Source organism: Coenobita brevimanus, chromosome 76 (genome assembly GCF_032717465.1).
Source record: "Coenobita brevimanus isolate Jiangsu-jjx chromosome 76, ASM3271746v2, whole genome shotgun sequence".
Taxonomy (NCBI): domain Eukaryota; kingdom Metazoa; phylum Arthropoda; class Malacostraca; order Decapoda; family Coenobitidae; genus Coenobita; species Coenobita brevimanus.
This window is the reverse complement of record NC_137029.1, coordinates 22,155,991-22,170,830: the sequence shown is the minus strand read 5'-3', so window position 1 is coordinate 22,170,830 and position 14,840 is coordinate 22,155,991. Positions and strand designations below refer to the sequence as shown.

The following is a 14,840-nucleotide window of genomic DNA, read 5'->3' as shown; positions in this document are numbered from 1 at the left end:
TATTACTTTTTCTGATGTTTGTATATCTGGTAGTATGTGTGGGCATGCATGTTCCACATAATCCCTCTCAATATTTTCTTCCTCTGTAAAAACTGATTGGAAATTCTTATTTAGTGCTTCACAAATATCCTTCTCTTGTGTATAGGTGATTCCCTCGCCCGTAATAGATTGTATTTTATCTTTTACTTTGGTTTTGCTTCTGATGTAGCTGTAAAATAGCTTCCGTTGAACAATACTTTTATTTATGATATCCTCTTAAAACTGCTTTTGGGCTTCCCTCCTTATTCTTGTATAATCGTTTCTTGCCTGTGTGTATTTATTCTATGCCCTTTCACTATTGTGTCTTCTGTATCTATTCCACAACAAATCTCTTCTTTCTTTTGATTTTTTACATTCTGTATTCTTCGTGCTTTGGGATGTACATCTGGATTCCTATTTCATAAAGTTCACAGAATTTTTTATATATAGCATTTAAATCTTGTCCTCTAAGCTCCTTTCCCGAATCAATTTCTAAGAAGTACTTCTTTAGGTCATGATAGTTTCCCTTTTTATAGTTTAGGCTCTTTTCGTAACTTTCATTGCTGTTAACTATGTCACATGCTATCCTGAAGTTGCAATTTAGTACTGCATGGTCGCTTTTGCCGAATGGAGGGTGATATATTTAATTGTCGATATCGTTTTCTTGCCTAGTAAATATAAGGTCTAGCATTGAGGGTACATCGAGTCCTCTTTTTCTGGTGCTTTCCCTCACATTCCATGTTAGGAAAAATTCTTGCACAAGATCCAGGAGCTTTTGGTCCCAAAAGCTTTCTTGGCTTATTATATCTAGAGTATTCCAATTTATATTTGTATTAAAATCTCCAGTTAGTATAATTCTTCCTGATTTCTCTTCCATTTTATGTAGTAATGCTCTTAAACTCTGAATTGTACTCCCTGCCAGATCCTCATACTCGTCTTTTTCCCACGTGTTTGACTTGGGTGGCGTGTACAAATTGGCTACAATTACTTTCCCTTCAGATGTATTGATCTCTACTGCAATCAGCTCTACTTGTGAGGGTGTATCTAGTTCTATTTCTCTGACTTTTAGATTTTTCTTAGTTAATATTATAATTCCTCCTCCTTCTTTTAAGTTCCTATCTCTTCTCCATATATTATATTCCTCTAAGTTTAGGACGTCATTTCATAGCCTAGGTGTTAATTTTGTTTTCATTCATTTTCATTCATTGCCAGACGCCATGTATCCCAAACGGGGTGGCCAAGGGCTTAGAGTTAATTGTTTTACAGGGAGGGGCACTAATCCTCCACCAACCTCACTTGACACGTAAGGAGAACGTTATGCCAACAGCATCTGGTGTTCCCAGGCGGTCACCCATCCAAGTACTAACCAGACCCAACGTTGCTTAACTTCGCTGATCGGATGGGAAGCGGTGTACTCAACGTGGTATTCAGTTAGGTATATTATATGTGATTCATTTTCTCTGACATAATCATTCATCTCTAATAATTTAGATACCATTCCATCCACATTTGAGTACATCAACTTAATCATCTTGTTTATATACTTGTCATGACTTGGTTCTACTACCTTCCTCCTTTTTATTCCCTCCTGTTTATGTACCACTTTCGTACCTGCAATCCTATTACTTTGTAAAAAAATGTATTCTTCTCCTCCTCTGATCTTCCCTCATTTTTTTTTTTTGCTTCCTCCCTCTTCTCTTTCAGTAATTCCAGTTCTTCCTGTGTTAGGCATCTTTTTATCCATACATTTTTGAACTCGTCTTTTTCCATAAGATTCTTTGCATTTTTTAGTATCTCCTCCATGGTGTTTACACTCTGGAAGGTTACCTTTAGGGGTCTTGACTTGCTTCTCTCGTATTTCCCTAACCTTTTGTGTTCCTCTATGTCTTTACTACAGATTTCCTCTGATACTTCTTTCAATAAGCTCATTACATTTGCCATCTCCTTTTTGTCTCTTGAGATCTTGTTTTTAACTTCTTCCTCTTCTCTACCAGTGATTACTATAGAGTTGTTGATGTCTACTGAATCTCTGACTAACTTAGTATTGTTTTGGATTATTCTTTTCACTTCCTTTATAATGCTTCTTTCATCCACCTTGTTTCTAAGTCTTTCTTTACTTTCACCACTTCAGCATAAGTGGTTTCCACATCATTTTTGTAGCTCTGCACAGTTTCAGTCACCTGTGTTATCTTCTCCTCAATATCACTGCTCTGGTCAATATGACTGCTTACTTGCCTAATTGTCTCTGTATCATTTTTGAACTCTTCCATAATACTCTCATGGTTGACTATTATACTTGCCATTTCACTAATTTTTCTCCTAAGTGAACCCAGTTGTACTGTCAGCTAATCTATGGTTGTGTCTTTCTTGTTGACTTCCTTTCCTAATTTTTCTATTTCTTCCTTTTGCAAGTGCATCTGTTTCTTAACTTCATCAATCTTATTTTGAAAAGCCATCTCTAGCCTTTATACTCATTCAACCAGTTTATTGTGAGTCTCCATTTCAACCAGTTCTTGGTGTGTGTGTGTGTGTGTGTGTGTGTGTGTATTTACCTATTGTATTTACCTATCTGTAGTATACAGGAATTGAGCGATGCTCGTGTTGTCCTGTCTCCATATCCACATTTATCTAGTCTACCTTTACACACATGAATGTTCTTCTCCTGCACCACCTTTTCATCTAAGTCATTCCAAATACTTATGTATTTACCCAATATACGTAATTGTGATACACACAAAATATGCGATGCTCATGGGTTCCCATTGCTGTATCTCAGTAAGTCAAATTTAGCTTTAAACTCGTTTAAGTTTTTAGACTGGACGATCTGTTTGCCCAGGCTATTCCATAAGTCTATGTTTCTGTAAGGAAAGCTATATTTCTTGATGTCCTTCAAACAGCTTGACTTTTTCAATTTCATTCCATGTCCTCTTGTTGCTCTCTTATCCCATAAAAACAGATCTCGGTCAATTTTATCTACTCCCACCATGGTCCTGAACACTGCAATCATGTCTCCCCTCTTTCTCCTTTCCTCTAAGGAAGACAAATCCAGCTTTTCCAGCCTCTCTCTGTATGACAGATCTGCCAGATTGGGGACCATCTTGGTTGCCGTTCTTTGTATTCTCTCAATTTTGTTGATATCTTTCTTTTTGTGTGGGGACCACACTACTGCTGCATATTCTAATCTGGGGCGGATCATGGCCACTATCAATTTTGTCATCATCTCCTCACCCATACAACGAAATGGTACTCTTAGGTTAGTCAAGAGTTTATAAGTCTCTCCAACTATCTTGTTAATGTGCTTTTCAGGTGACAAACTATCTTGGACCAGCACTCCCAAATCTTTCTCTTCTCTCATTTTTGTGATTAATTCATTACCCAACAAACGGTTCAGTGATGGCCTCCTGGTACTTCTACCCATTTCTAATATTTTACATTTCTTTACATTAAATTTCATTTCCCACGTCCAGCTCCAATCATGTATCCTATCCAGATCCTCCTGCAGCATTTTACAATCCTCCTCAACCTCTACCTTCCTCAAGATCTTTACATCATCAGCAAACAGACTTGCACAACTGTTCACTCAATCTACCATGTCATTTACGAAAATCAGGAACATTACTGGCACCAACACCTAGCCTTGAGGGACTCCACTTGTTACTTCCCTCCATCCAGACATCCCATGCTTTATTACTGTCCTCATTTGTCTGTCTCTCAAAAAGTCTCTCATCCATTCCAGGAGTTTCCCCTTCAGTCCTCCTATATATTCTAGTTTCCACATTAGTCTCTTATGAGGTACCTTGCCAAAGGCCTTCTCTAAGTCTAAGTACACACAATACACCCAACCATATCTCTCCTGTACCTCGTCAATCGCTCTTGTGTAAAAGCTCAACAAGTTAGAAACATATGACCTTCAACTTCTGAATCCAAACTGAAATTCAGCCAAAATATTCATCTCTTATAGATATTTTATCCATCTGTCTTTCAGGATTCTCTCGCACAATTTTGCGACCATGATGTGTGTGTGTGTGTGTGTGTGTGTGTGTGTGTGTGTGTTCTTACCTAACTGTATCTTTACAGCAATGAGTCAAGCTCATACTGTCCCGTGTCTTAAACCATATTTATCGTACATATCCTTAAATCTGCTAATTGTTTTGGCACACACTATTTCATTCGGTAGTGCACTTCACTGATAATTGCTCTATTTGGGAAACTAAATTTCCTTACGTCTTTATTGCCTCTCTTTTTATGTAGTTTTTTGCAGTGTCCCCTTGCTGATGCATCCCCATAGGTTATGTAATCATTTATGTCTGTTTTCTCCTTCCCTGATATGCATTTATATAGCATAATCATGTCACCTCTTTTCCTTCTCTCCTGTAGTGTTGGTAGATTCAGTTTTTTTTAGTCTTTCTTCGTAGCTTAGATCCCTTAAGCTTGGTACCCATCTTGTAGCGGCTCTTTGTACTTTTTCAATTTTATCCATGTGTTTTTTTGAGATGAGGACTCATGACTTCTGATGTATACTCCAGGGTTGTTATGATGAATGATGTTATTATCTTTCTTAGCATGTCTTCATTTATACATGTGAATGCTATTCCCATCTTTGCAAGCAGTGTATACATGTTCCATACCTTCTCACTGATGTTATCAGCCGGAGATAGTCTGTTATTGATAACCACACCTAGGTCCTTCTCTCTTTCTGATGTGTGTAGGGTTTTATTTCCTAACGTATAATCCCAATCAGGTCTTTTTCCACTTTTACCAAACTTGACTACATGACACTTGTCCACACTGAATTCCATTTGCCATGTATTACTCCATTCATGAAGTTTATTTAATTCTTCTTGCAGCTCTTTACAAGAGTCTGTGTTAGTAATTCTTTTTTGTATTATTGCATCATCAGCAAACATATTAAGATAGCTTTCATTTCCAGTGTTATTGTCTATATCATTTATCATCATCATCTTCATAATCATCATCCGGACCTCCTTTCTCACCCAAGGGCAGGGTGAGGAGTAGCAATGTCCAGACAGCCCAAAATTGCCAAATCCAATGGGCCACGCTTCCATTCACTCATTGTTCAAGCCTCCGGAATCCTGGCTCTATCAGATATGCCAAAAACATTCACCACGTTCTGTAGCTTCACATATCGTATCCAACAGAGTCAATCCAGACACTGCCACGTTAAAAAGGGGTGCCAAAATTCCCTGATCATGCATATCTCCTCACAAAATTCATCCAGCCAGCTCGATCTCCTGTCAGTTCCCTAGCCTCACCGACTTCCAAACCTCTCTTCCTCACACATTCATCCACCATATCTCTCCACCTTCTCCTTGGCCTACCTCGCCTCCTCCCTCCTTCGAATTCACTCAGATATACCTTCTTCACCACTCTATTGTTATCCATTCTCTCCACATGACCATACCATCTCAGTACACTCTCTTCAATTCTGGTGTCCTCCGACTTCCTCACTCCGCATCTTTCACGAATCACATTATTTCGTATCCTATCCACCCTCTGTATTCCACATACATTCCTCAGCAGTCCCATCTCCACTACTCTTACTCTTGACTTTTCATTTTCATGACACACCATGGTCTCACATCCATATATTAAAGTTGGCACTAACACTCCTTCATGTAAGCCTCGTCCAGCTGCAACACTCAAGCCTCTGTTTCTTATCAAGGCCTTCATTGCACAAGCTACTTTTCTTCCTTGTGTCACTCTACTTTCAACTTCTTTTGCACATTCTCCTCTCTTTTTTATCACTGTACCCAGGTATTTGAACTCTCTCACCAATTCCAGTCTCTCTCCATTCACTGTTACATTGCACTGGGAGTCACCTTCTCTCTCAATAACCATCACTTTACTCTTTTCTACATTTATTCTCAAGGAACGACGCTTACAGACATCAACAAAACTCTGCACTAGCCTACCAAGTTCTTGTCCAGTACTTGCAAGCAGTACTGCATCATCAGCATACAACAAATTTGAGATATTCCATCCATCACCATTCATTACCAATGCCATCCCTCTCTCCATTACTCGTGTTTTCATTTTTCTCATCACCCCATCCATATATACATTGAACAACCATGGGGACATCACACAACCTTGTCGCATGCCCACACTGATTGTGAACCATTCACTTAGATGCCCATTAACCCTGACACATGCTTCACTACCATCGTAAAAACTCTTGACGGCACCCAACAGCTTACCCTCTACACCGTACATGCGCAAAACTTTCCACAATATTTCTCTGTCCACTTTGTCATATGCTTTTTCCAGATCCATGAATGCCATAACACCTTATGGTCCTTCTCACAAGCCTTCTCTACTGTCTGTCTCACTGCAAATATTTGGTCCACACATCATCTGCCACTCCTAAAGCCACCCTGTTCATCACTTACTAGGACTTCTGATATCTCTCTTACTTTCTCTATAATAATTTTTCCATATACCTTCCCTACCACACTCAGTAAGCTTATGCCACAATAATTCTTGCACTCACTTCGCTCACCTTTATTTTTGTACAGGGGTACAATCACAGCCTTTTTCCACTCTGCAGGCACAGTTTCACTCATCCATGCCTTCTTACATATCTCCAACAAGCACTTCATTCCATTCTCTCCACTACATTGTTCAATCATCTCTGCATACACCTCATCAACCCCAGCTGCTTTCCCATTTTTCAGCTGCTTCACAGCACTCTTCACCTGTGAAGGTGTCACATCTCCTGGCACTGCATTCCTTCTCTGCACACCCCTAAACCCAATCATGTTTACAGCTGCTCTGCTCTCTCTATCCCCATTCATCAGGCTTTCAAAATATTCTTTCCATCTGGTCCTTACTTCATCACCATGGGTTAATAATCTACCACCTGCATCCTTCACACCATCCCATTTCTTACCGCTTTCACTTCTACATTTCCGCACCTCTTTCCAGAATAACTTTCTTTTTTCAGAGTAGTTCGAATTCATTTTTCTTCCCAGATCCTCATTTACCTCCTTCTTTTTCCTCTTCACTAGTCTCTTTACGTGCTTCTTGCTCTCAACATATTCAGTTCTTATTTCATCTGAACCCCTATCCTGTAACCACTTTAGCCACTTCTTCCTCTTTTCCTCCACCGCTCTCTTTACCTCCTCGTCCCACCATGCCGTACCTTTCTTCTTTGTTGTTACTCTTGCCACACCACATACCGCTTTAGCATTCCTAACTAAGCAATCCCTATATGCATTCCACAGTCTGTCCAGATCCATTTCATTTCAATTCAGTAAAACTAACTCGTCCTCTACTTTGGTCCTGTAATCATCTGTGATTTCTTTGATCCTCAGCTTCTCAACTTCCAGTCTTTCTCCCTGACTGCTCCTCTCTCTCCTGATCCCCCGCACTCCTATCAGCTTGATCTTGCATACCACAATCATATGATCTGACAGATCTCCACATCGTCCTCTCACATGATTGGTGCCAGGACTGAGTCCTGTGGAAGTCCGCTAGTCACTTCTCTCCATGATGAGTAATTTCCCCTTAGTACTGTTCTCATTTCTTTTTTCTGAGAAAATCTTGCACCAAACAATACAGTTTGCCTTAGATTCCTCCTTGATGGTACAGTTTCCATAAAAGTCTTTGGTCCGGTACTGTCAAATGCTTTCTTGAAATCTAAATAGATACTATCCACCCATCTTTCTCTTTTCTGTAATGTTTCAGTTACTCTATCATAGTAGCTCAATACATTAGTAACACATGATTTTTCTTTTCTGAAACCAATCTGTCTTTCTGTTATCATATTGTGTCCTTCTAGATGATTTACCCAAGCTTTTCTTATAAGCTTTTCTAATACTTTGCTTACAACACTGGTTAGTGATTCTGGTCGGTAGTTGAGTCGATTTTGTCTATTCCCTTTCTTGAATAAGGGAACAATGTTTGCTTTCTCCCAAATATCAGGTAGTTTACCTTGTGTCAAGGATTTCTTGAAAAATAAAGATAATGGTTTACTTAACTCCTTTGCACATTCCTGTAGCAATACATGAGAAATACACTGAGGTGGTTTGGACATGTGGAGAGAATGGAGAATGAAAGACTGACTAAGAGGGTGTATGTAGGTGAGGTGGAGGGAGGGAGAGGGAGGGGAAGACCGAGGATGAAGTGGAGGGATGGAGTTGAGAGGTACATGAGGGAGGGGGGAGTGAGTTGGGGGGCGGGTCGTCAAATGGTGGGTGACAGAGCGACTTGGAGGTGTTTTGTCTGCGGCCACCCTTTGTGGGATTAGGGCATAGATAGATAGATAGATAGACAGATGTAGCACCCAACAGGAAAATTAATCAGGACCATTTGCTTTTCCTTTATCTAATTTACTTGACTCATCCTGTATTACTTTTTCTGATATTTGTATATCTTGTAAGTATGTGTGGGCATGCATGTTCCACATAATCCCTCCCAAAATTTTTTCTTCTGTAAAAACTGATTGGAAATTCTTATTTAGTTCTTCACAAATATCCTTCTCTTGTGTATAGGTGATTCCCTCGCCCGTAATGGATTGTATTTTATCTTTTACTTTGGTTTTGCTTCTGACGTAGATGTAAAATAGCTTCGGTTGATCACTACTTTTATTTATAATATCCTCCTCAAACTGTTTTTGGGCTTCCCTCCTTATTCTTGTATAATCGTTTCTTGCCTGTTTATAGTTGTTATATGCCCTTTCACTATTGTGTCTTCTGTATCTATTCCACAACAAATCTCTTTTTTCTCTTGATTTTATACATTCAGTATTGAACTATTTCTTTATTTTCTTTCTGCTTCTTTGTGCTGTGGAATGTACTTGAGGACTCCTATTTCATAAAATTCACAGAATTTTTTATATACAGCATTTAAATCTTGTCCTCTAAGCACCTTTTCCCTTTCAATTTCAAAAAGTACTTTTTTATGTCATGATAGTTTTCCTTTTTATAGTTTAGGCTCTTTTCATAACTTTCACTGCTGTTAACTATGTCATATGAAATCCTGAAGATGCAATTTAGTACTGCATGGTCGCTTTTGCCAAATGAAGGGTGATATATTAAATTGTCAATATTGTTTTCCTGCCTAGTAAATATTAGATCTAGCACTGAGGGTACATCGAGTCTCTTTTTCTGGTGCTTTCCCTTACATGTTGCGTTAGGAAAAACTGCTGCACGAGATCGAGGAGCTTTTGGTCCTAACAACTTTCTTGGCCTTTTATATCTAGAGTATTCCACTTTATATTTGCGTTAAAATCTCCAGTTAGTATAATTCTGTAATAATGCTCTTAAACTCTGAATTGTACTCCCTGCCAGATCCTCATATTCGCCTCTTTCCCATGTGTTTGATCTGGGTGGCATGTACAAAGTGGCTACAATTACTTTCCCTTCAGATGTATTGATCTCTACTGCAATCAGTTCTACTTGTGAGGGTATATCTAATTTTATTTCTTTGACTTTTAGACTTTTCTTTGTTAATATTATAATTCCCCCTCCATTTTTTAAGTTGCTATCTCTTCTCTATATATTGTATTCCTCTAAGTTTAGGATGTCATTTGATATCTCTGGTGTTAATTTTGTTTCAGTTAGGCATATTATATGTGGTTCATTTTCTCTTACATAATCATTCATCTCTAATAATTTAGACACCATTCCATCCACATTTGAGTACATCAACTTAATCATCTTATTTCTATACTTGTCATGACTTGGTTCTACTACCTTCCTCCTTTTTATTCCCTTCTGTTTATGTACCACTTTCATACCTGCAATCCTATTACTTTGTAAAAAAAATGTATTCTTCTCCTCCTCAGATCTTCCCTCATTTTTTGTTTTTGCTTCCTCCCTCTTCTCTTTTAGTAATTCCAGTTCCTCTTGTGTTAGGCATCTTTTTATCCATACATTTTTGAACTTCTCTTTCTTCATAAGATTCTTTGCATTTTTTAGTATCTCCTCCACAGTGTTTACACTCAGGAAAGTTACCTTTAGGGGCCTTGACTTGTTTCTCACATATTTCCCTAAGCTTTTGTGTTCCTCCATGTCTTTAGTACAGATTTCCTCTGATACTTCCATCAACATCCTAATTACATTTGCTATCTCCTTTTTGTCTCTTGAGATCTTGTTTCTTACTTCTTACTCATCTATACCAGTGATTACTATAGATTAGTTGATATCTGCTGAATCTCTGATTAATTTAGGATTGTTTTGGATTATTCTTTTCACTTCCTGTTTAATGCTTTTTTCTTCTACCCTTGTTTCTAAGTCTTTCTTTACTTTAAACATTTCAGCATAAGTAGTTTCCACATCATTTTTGTAGCTTTGCACAGCTTCATTCACCTGTGTTATCTTCTCCTCAATATCACTGCTCTGATCTGTCACACTGCTTACTTGCCTAATTGTATCATTTTTGAACTCTTCCATAATACTCTCGTGGTTGACTACTGTACTTGCCATTTCACTAATATTTCTCCTAAATGAACCCAGTTCTACTGTCGCTCATCTATGGTTGTGTCTTTCTTGTTGACTTCCTTTCCTAATTTTTCTATTTCTTCCTTTTGCAAGTGCATCTGTTTCTCAATTTTATCAATCTCATTATGAAAAGCCATCTCTAGCCTGTGTGTGTGTGTGTGTGTGTGTGTGTGTGTGTGTGTGTGTGTGTGTGTGTGTGTGTGTGTGTGTGTGTGTGTGTGTGTGTGTGTGTGTGTGTGTGTGTGTGTGTGTGTGTGTGTTCTTACCTAATTGTTCTTACCTAATTGTATCTTTACAGTAATGAGTCAAGCTCGTACTGTCCCGTGTCTTAGACCATATTTATCGCACATATCCTTAAATTTGTGAATTGTTTTGGCACACACTATTTCATTCGGTAGTGCATTCCATTGATCAATTGCTCTGTTTGGGAAACTGAATTTCCTTACGTCTTTATCACCTCTCTTCTTATGCAGTTTTTTGCAGTGTCCTCTTGCTGATGCTTCTCCATATGTTAAGTAATCATTTATGTCTATTTTCTCCTTTCCTGATATGCACTTATACAGCATTATCATGTCACCTCTTTTCCTTCTCTCCTGTAGTGTTGGTAGATTCAGTTTATTTAGTCTTTCTTCGTAGCTTAGGTCCCTTAAGCTTGGTATCCATCTTGTAGCGGCCCTTTGAACTTTTTCAATCTTGTCTATATGCTTTTTGAGATGAGGACTCCAGACTATTGATGCATATTCCAGGGTTGGTCTAATGAATGATGTTATTATCCTTCTTAGCATGTCTTCATTTATGTATGTGAATGCTATTCTCATATATGCAAGCAGTGTATACATGTTCCGTACCTTCTCGCTGATGTGGTCAGCCGGAGATAGTCTGTTATTGATAATCACACCTAGGTCTTTCTCTCTTTCTGATGCGTATAGGGTTTTATTTCCTAACTTATAATCCCAATCAGGTCTTTTTCCACTTTTACCAAACTTGATTACATGACACTTGTCCACATTGAATTCCATTTGCCATGTACTACTCCATTCATGAAGTTTATTTAATTCTTCTTGTAGCACCCTACAAGAGTCTGTGCTAGTAATTCTCCTTTGTATTTTTGCATCATCTGCAAACATATTCAGATAGCTCTCATTTCCAGTGTTACTGTTTATATCATTTATGTACACTAAAAACATGATTGGTGCCAGCACCGAACCCTGTGGTACTCCACTAGTCACTTCTTTCCGTGATGAGTAGTTTCCTCTTAGTACTGTCCTCATTTCTCTTTTTATGAGAAAGTCTTGCATCCAACAAAACAGTTTGCCTCGAATTCCTCCTTGATGATACAGCTTCCATAAAAGTCTTTGGTGTGAGACTGTGTCAAAAGCTTTCTTGAAATCTAAATAGATACTGTCCACCCATCCTTTCCTTTCTTATATTGTGTTTGTTACTCTGTCATAGTAGCTCAACAGATTAGTAACACATGATTTTCCTTTTCTGAAACCAAACTGTCTTTCTGTTATCATACTGTGTTCTTCTAGATGATTTACCCAAGCTTTTCTTATAAGTTTTTCTAATACCTTGCTTACAACGCTGGTCAGTGATACTGGTCAATAGTTGAGAGGATTTTGTCTATTTCCTTTCTTGAATAAGGGGAATATATTTGGTTTTTTCCAAATATCAGGTAGTTTCCCTTGACTCAAGGATTTCTTGAAAATTAAAAATAATGGTTTACTTAACTCCTTTGCACATTCTCGTAACACCCAACATGAAATTTCATCAGGACCACTTGCTTTTCCTCTGTCTAATCTACTTAACTCCTCCTGTATTACTTTTTCTGCTATTTGTATATCTGGTAGTATGTGTGGACATGCGTGTTCCATATAGTCCCTCTCAAAATTTTTATCTTCTGTAAAAACTAATTGGCAATTCTTATTTAGTGCTTCACAAATATCTTTCTCTTGTGTATAAGTGATTCCCTCATCCGTAATGGATTGTATTATATCTTTTACTTTGGTTTTGCTTCTGATATAGCTGTAAAACAGCTTTGGTTGATCACTACTTTTACTTATTATATCCTCCTCAAACTGTTTTTGGGCTTCCCTCCTTATTCTTGCATAGTCGTTTCTTGCCTGTTTGTAATTATTATACGCCCTTTCACTATTGTGTCTTCTGTATCTATTCCACAACAAATCTCTTCTTTCTTTTGATTTTTTACATTCTGTATTGAACCATTTCTGTATTTTCTTATCTGCTTCTTTGTGCTGTGGGATGTACTTCTGGACTCCTATTTCATAAAATTCACAAAATTTTTTATATACAGCATTTAAATCTTGTCCTCTAAGCTCATTTTCCCAATCAACTTCTAAGAAATACTTCTTTAGGTCTTGATAATTTCCCTTTTTATAGTTTATGCTCTTTTTGTAACTGTCATTGCTGTTTACTATGTCATATGCTATCCTGAAGTTATAATTTAGTACTGCATGATCGCTTTTGCCGAGTGGAGGGTGATATATTAAACTGTCAATATGATTTTCTTGCCTAGTAAATATTAGATCTAGCACTGAAGGTACATCAAGTCCTCTTTTGCTAGTGGTTTCCCTCACATGTTGCGTTAAGAAAAACTCTTGTACGAGATCCAGGAGCTTTTGGTCCCAACAGCTTTCTTGGCTATTTATATCTAGAGCATTCCAATTTATATTTGTATTGAAGTCCCCAGTTAGTATAATTCTTTCCGATTTCTCTTCCATATTATGTAGCAAGGATCTTATACTTTGAATTGTACTCTCTGCCAGGTCCTCATATTCGTCTCTTTCCCATGTGTTTGATCTGGGTGGCATATACAAATTGGCTACAATTACTTTACCTTCAGATGTGTCTATCTCTACTGCAATCAGTTCTACTTGTGATGGTATATCTAGGTTTATTTCCTTGACTTTTAGATTTTTCTTAGTTAATATTATAATTCCTCCTCCTTTTTTTAAATTTCTGTCTCTTCTCCATATATTGTATTCCTCCAAGTTTAGTATGTCATTGGATATTCTTGGTGTTAATTTTGTCTCAGTTAGGCATATTATTTGTGGTTCATTTTCTCTGACATAATCATTCATCTCTAGTAATTTAGATACCATTCCATCCACATTTGAGTACATCAACTTTATCATCTTGTTTATATACTTGTCATGACATGGTTCTACTAACTTCCTCCTTTTTCTTCCATCCTGTTTGTGTACCACTTTCGTACCTGCAATCCTATTACTTTGTAAAAAAAAATTTCTTCTTGTCCTCTTCTGATCTTCCCTCATTTTTTGTTTTGGCTTCCTCCCTTTTCTCTTTCAGTAATTCCAGTTCCTCTTGTGTTAGGCATCTTTTTATCCATACATTTTTGAACTCCTCTTTTTCCATAAGATTCTTTGCATTTTTTAGTATCTCTTCCACAGTGTTTACACTCTGGAAAGTCACCTTCAGAGGTCTTGTCTTGCTTTTCTCGTATTTCCCTAACCTTTTGTGTTCCTCTATGTCTTTACTACAAATTTCCTCTGATACTTCTTTCAGTAAGCTCATTACATTTGCCATCTCCTTTTTGTCTCTAGTAATCTTGTTTTTAATTTCTTCCTCTTCTATACCAGTGATTACTATTGATTTATTTATTTCTACTGAATCTCTGACTAACTTTGGATTGGTTTGGATTATTCTTTTCACTTCCTTTTTAATGCTTTTTTCCTCCACCCTTGTTTCTAAGTCTTTCTTTACTTTCACCATTTCAGCATACGTGGTTTCTACATCATTTTTGTAGCTTTGCACAGCTTCATTCACCTGTGTTATCTTCTCCTCAATATCACTGCTCTGGTCCATAACACTGCTTGCCTGTCTAATTGTCTCTGTGTCATTTTTTAACTCTTCCATAACACTCTCATGATTGACTACTGTACTTCCCATTTCACTCACTTTCTTCCTAAGCGTATTCAATTCCACTGTTAGTTCACTGATGGTTGTGTCTTTCTTGTTGGCCTCCCTTCCTAGTTTTTCTATCTCTTCCTTTTGCAAGTGCATTTGCTTCTTTATTTCATCAATTTCATTTTTGAAAGCCATTTCTAGTTTGTGTACACGTTCAACCAGTCTATTGTGAGTCTCCACTTCAACCAGTTCTTGGTAGAAATCATTATTTTGCTTTTTACTTTTATCCCTTTTCTTTTCCAAATTTGTTTTACTGAAGTATGTATCCATTTTGTAATACTAAATGAACAGAGTATGTACAGTACTTACAGAGTGTGCATGCTTTCCCAGTGTTGCTGTAGTATAAACAAACCCAGCTGACTCAACGCATCGTGGTTCTTTGTTGTTTGAACCAGTCTTATTTAAACTTAT

General features: G+C 37.6%; 1 protein-coding gene and 1 pseudogene across 2 annotated transcripts in view; both read right to left on the bottom strand.

Moving 5' to 3' along the window:
* S2P (membrane-bound transcription factor site-2 protease) overlaps positions 1-14,840 on the bottom strand; it is a 151,569-nt gene that overhangs the window by 60,194 nt on the left and 76,535 nt on the right. The window lies entirely within an intron of this gene.
* On the bottom strand, positions 1,337-1,454 carry LOC145408332 (5S ribosomal RNA; annotated as a pseudogene).